We start from the raw sequence: 6,000 nt of genomic DNA, 5'->3' as shown, positions 1-6,000 counted from the left end.
TTTGTAAGTCGATAAGAGTGTCTGTGACAATGTCAGAATAATAAGATTATTATTATTTTATTATTATTATTATTATTACAATGAATAATAGTAGAGAGAATTATTTATTATTTCAGCTTCTTTCATCACCTTCCCAGTGGGTCAGAAGTTTACATACACTCAATTAGTATTTGGTAGCATTGCCTTAAAATTCTTTATCTTAGGTCAACCGTTTTGGGAAGCCTTCCACAAGCTTCCCACAATAAGTTGGGTGAATTTTGGCCCATTCCTCCTGACAGAGCTGGTGTAACTGAGTCAGGTTTGTAGGCCTCCTTGCTCGCACACGCTTTTTCAGTTCTGCCCACAAATGTTCTATGGGATTGTCCACATAATTTTCCTCCCTCATGAAGCCATCTATTTTGTGAAGTGCACCAGTCCCTCCTGCAGCAAAGCTGCAGCAAAGCTGCCACCCCCGTGCTTCAAGGTTGGGATGATGTTCTTCGGCTTGCAAATCTCCCCCTTTTTACTCAAAACATAACGACGGTCATTATGGCCAAACAGTTCTATTTTTGTTTCATCAGAACAGAGGACATATCTCCAAAATATGGTGGTTTTGGAGCAGTGGCTTCTTCCTTGCTGAGCGGCCTTTCAGGTTATGTACAGTCGTGGCCAAAAGTTTTGAGAATGACACAAATATTAATTTCCACAAAGTTTGCTGTTTCAGTGTCTTTAGATATTTTTGTCAGATGTTACTATGGAATACTGAAGTATAACTACAAGCATTTCATAAGTGTCAAAGGCGTTTATTGACAATTACATTAAGTTGATGCAGAGAGTAAATATTTGCAGTGTTGACCCTTCTTTTTCAAGACCTCTGCATTCCACCCTGGCAATTAACTTCTGGGCCACAATTGCTGTCAATTAACTTCTGGGCCACATCCTGACTGATGGCAGCCCATTCTTGCATAATCAAATCAAATCAAGTGTATTTATATAGCCCTTCGTACATCAGCTGATATCTCAAAGTGCTGTACAGAAACCCAGCCTAAAACCCCAAACAGCAAGCAATGCAGGTGTAGAAGCACGGTGGCTAGGAAAAACTCCCTAGAAATGCCAAAATCTAGAAAGAAACCTAGAGAGGAACCAGGCTATGTGGGGTGGCCAGTCCTCTTCTGGCTGTGCCGGGTGGAGATTATAACAGAATATGGCCAAGATGTTCAAATGTTCATAAATGACCAGCATGGTAAAATAATAATAATCACAGGCAGAACAGTTGAAACTGGAGCAGCAGCACGGCCAGGTGGACTGTGGACAGCAAGGAGTCATCATGTCAGGTAGTCCTGGGGCATGGTCCTAGGGCTCAGGTCCTCCGAGAGAGAGAGAGAAAGAAAGAGAGAATTAGAGAGGGCATACTTAAATTCACACAGGACACCGGATAGGACAGGAGAAGTACTCCAGATATAACAAACTGACCCTAGCCCCCCGACACAAACTACTGCAGCATAAATACTGGAGGCTGAGACAGGAGGGGTCAGGAGACACTGTGAAGTGCTTTATGCATGCTCAGTTCTTGGGTCTCGGAGACTGCCAGAGTGGACATTTGAAATGGAACTCCCTCACTTGGTCATTTTTTGGGGGGGAAAGTCCTCAATGAAACTGACATGCTAAATATGGAGAATTATACAATTTGCCTCTGTTGGCCATCAAGTAGCATATTAATGTATATGCGATTGTAGGCTACCATTTGATACAATAAATATGTTGAAATGACGATATCACTGGAGTCATGGCAAATCAATTTGTGCCACTTATGTAGCCTACCTAGAGCTGACAAACCAATTTAATAAATAGCATATAACTTCAGTTTATTGTTCTTTTAGCATTGTGTTATTATGAATGCATTAGAATGAAGATAACAATTGTCAGATTTGGTTACAGGTAAAACAAATTAAAAAATAAAATAAACACTGGCTGTTGTTGACAAGCATATTCAGTAGCCTATTCCAGCAAGCTATTAGAAAACACAAACACTTCTTATTGCGAAATCGCACAGCTGTTCATGTTGAATAAATGAGCCTGTTCATTTGTACTAAGCAAGCTGCTAAAGCGTTCGGTTTACATCTTGCCCACATCTTGTCTATGCTACTGTAGACTATCTGAAATGAAATGTCGGCCTATCAGGGACTATAGGCTACTTGTCTTTAGGTAAGCAAACTATGGCAAAATGTAATTAAAATCAAATCAAATTGTATTGTATTGTTCACATACACATATTTAGCAGATGTTATTGCAGGTGTAGCAAAATGATTGTGTTTCTAGCTCCAACAGCGATGTAATATCTAACAATTCACAACAATACACAAATCTAACAGAATGGAATTAAGAAATATATAAATATTAGGACAAGCAATGTCGGAGTGGCATTGACTAAAATACAGTAGAATAGAATACAGTATATACAGTTGAAGTTTACATACAGTTAGGTTGGAGTCTTAGAACCACCCATCCCGGATCCGGGATAATTATCATCAACTACGCTAAATAGCATAGCGCAACAGTCAAATAATCTTACTAGAAAATATTCATATTCATGAAATCACAAGTGAAATATAGCGAAACACAACTTAGCCTTTTGTTAATCACCCTGTCGTCTCAGATTTTGAAATGATGCTTTACAGCGAAAACAATACAAGCGTTTGTGTAAGTTTATCGATATACTAACAAAACATTATGTACACCTAGCGGCAGGTAACTTGGTCACGAAAATCAGAAAAGCAATCAAATTAATCGTTTACCTTTGATGAGCTTCGGATGTTTTCACTCACGAGACTCCCAGTTAGACAGCAAAGTTTTCTTTTGTTCCATAAAGATATTTTTTATATCCAAATACCTCCGTTAGTTTGATGCGTTATGCCTAGGAATCCACCGGAAATAGAGGTCACGACAACGCAGACAGAAATTCAAAATAATATCCATAATATCGACAGAAACATGGCAAATGTTTTTTATAATCAATCCTCAAGGTGTTTTTCAAATATCTATTCAATAATATATCAACCGGGACAGTTGGCTTTTCACTAGGACCGGGAGGAAAAATGGCTACCTCTCTGATTTGCGCAAAAATCACACTGAGAGCCAACAACTGACCACTTACGCAATGTGGACGTTTACGCTCATTCTTCAAAATAAAGGCCTGAAACTACGTCTAAAGGCTGTAGAAACCTTAGGGAAGCCACAGAAAAAGGAATCTGGTTGATATCCCTTTCAATGGACAATAGGGATGCATAGAAAGACAGGGGTTTCAAAATAAGAGTCACTTCCTGATTGGATTTTTCTCAGGATTTCGCCTGCAATATCAGTTCTGTTATACTCACAGACAATATTTGTACAGTTTTGGAAACGTTAGAGTGTTTTCTATCCTAAGCTGTCAATTATATGCATATTCTAGCATCTGGTCCTGAGAAATAGGCAGTTTACTTTGGGAACGTTATTTTTCAAAAAATAAAAATAGTGCCCCCTAGCTTCAAGAGGTTCGTAGGCCATCTCATCTTTGTTGGTCATCAAGCCTACCGCTGTAGTGTCGTCCGCAAACTTGATGATTGAGTTGGAGGCGTGCATGGCCACGCAGTCATGGGTGGACAGGGAGTACAGGAGGGGGCTCAGAACGCACCCTTGTGGGGCCCCAGTGTTGAGGATCAGCAGGATGGGGATGTTGTTACCTACCCTCACCACCTGGGGGCGGCCCGTCAGGAAGTCCAGTACCCAGTTGCACAGGGCGGGGTCGAGACCCAGTTTGCGGACGACACTACAGTGGTAGGCTTGATTACCAACAATGACGAGATGGCCTACAGGGAGGAGATGAGCGCCCTCGGAGTGTGGTGTCAGGAAAATAACCTCACACTCAACGTCAACAAAACTAAGGAGATGATTGTGGACTTCAGGAAACAGCACCCCCCTATCCACATCGATGGGACAGTAGTGGAGAGGGTAGTAAGTTTTAAGTTCCTCAGCGTACACATCACAGACAAACTGAATTGGTCCACCCACACAGACAGCATCGTCAAGAAGGCACAGTAGCGCCTCTTCAACCTCAGGAGGCTGAAGAAATTTGGCTTGTCACCAAAAGCACTCGCAAACTTCTACAGATGCACAATCGAGAGCATCCTGTCGGGCTGTCTCACCGCCTGGTACGGCAACTGCTCCGCCCACAACCGTAAGGCTCTCCAGAGGGTAGTGAGGTCTGCACAACGCATCACCGGGGGCAAACTACCTGCCCTCCAGGACACCTACACCACCCGATGTCACAGGAAGGCCATAAAGATCATCAAGGACAACAACCACCCGAGCCACTGCCTGTTCACCCCGCTATCATCCAGAAGGCGAGGTCAGTACAGGTGCATCAAAGCTGGGACCGAGAGACTGAAAAACAGCTTCTATCTCAAGGCCATCACACTGTTAAACAGCCACCACTAACATTGAGTGGCTGCTGCCAACACACTGACTCAACTCCAGCCACTTTAATAATGGGAATTGATGGGAAATTATGTAAAATATATCACTAGCCACTTTAAACAATGCTACCTAATATAATGTTTACATACCCTACATTATTCATCTCATATGTATACGTATATACTATACTGTATCATCTACTGCATCCTTATGTAATACATGTATCACTAGCCACTTTAACTATGCCACTTTGTTTACATACTCATCTCATATGTATATACTGCACTCAATACCATCTACTGTATCTTGCCTATGCCGCTCTGTACCATCACTCATTCATATATCTTTATGTACATATTCTTTATCCCCTTACACTTGTGTCTATAAGGTAGTAGTTTTGGAATTGTTAGCTAGATTACTTGTTGGTTATTACTGCATTGTCGGAACTAGAAGCACAAGCATTTCGCTACACTCGCACTAACATCAGCTAACCATGTGTATGTGACAAATAAAATTTGATTTGATTTGGATGACAAATCAGCAGAACTCATTGAAGTCGCTGACCAAATAAATGAACTTGAAACTTGGGTGATGAAGATGGAAATCCTGATTTCTAAGCAAGCGGAAGAAATCTCATCACTGAATCTCTCGCTCCGTACTCAAGACCTCTATCTGCAAACCATGACAGATAAGTTTGAGACCGAAAGGAGCAAGTGCGACACTCACGTGTCCAAAATCAGTACTCTAAGCACTCAAGTGGACTCTGCAATGCAGCAGAATACCACCCTTAGGTACCATCTGGAGGAAATCCAGAATGGTCATGCTCCACAGCGTGACTACCCATTCAAGCAACCGGAGCCCTGCACTCAAAGGAGTGAAGATGATAGGTTTCAGACATTGCCTCCATTAACAACAAGTGACATCACCCAGGTGAGTGCTACATTCCTGGAAATGGAGGACCAGAACCAAAGTGGCTCCTATGGAGTGACTGACCAGCAGATGTGGTGCCCTGTTGTAGAGCTCAGTTTTTTTTTCAGACTCAATCAAATGGATTTATAAAGCCCTTTTTTTACATCAGAAGCACGGTGGCTAAGAAAAACTCCCTAGAAAGGCAGGAACCCCGGAAGAAACCTGGAGAGGAACCAGGCTCTGAGGGGTGGACAATCCTCTTCTGGCTTACAAGAGTACATGGCTATTAAGGCCAGATGGTTTTTCAAATGTTCATAGATGACCAGCTGGTTCAAATAATAATCACAGTGGTTGTAGAGGGTGCAACAGGTCAGCACCTCAGGTGTAAAATAAATGTCAGTTTAGCATTGAGGTCAAGACAGCAGGTGCGATAGAAAGAGAGAGGGAGAATAAAATGTCACTCTGTTTCTCCTTAGCTGTCCCATCGATGCCCCTCCACTGAACCTCCACTGCCTTTGCAGCCCAAACTGCCTCAACTTAATCCCAAACCGACTGATACTTTCAATCTCCATAATTTAAATGTTTTGTTTGCAGTTTTACTTTTTTTGCACTTTGAGATTGTTTGAAAAGCGCTGTACTATTTTAAAAATGTATGTATGT

This window comes from Oncorhynchus keta, chromosome 8 (genome assembly GCF_023373465.1).
Source record: "Oncorhynchus keta strain PuntledgeMale-10-30-2019 chromosome 8, Oket_V2, whole genome shotgun sequence".
Classification (NCBI taxonomy): domain Eukaryota; kingdom Metazoa; phylum Chordata; class Actinopteri; order Salmoniformes; family Salmonidae; genus Oncorhynchus; species Oncorhynchus keta.
Note: the sequence above shows the minus strand (reverse complement) of the source record.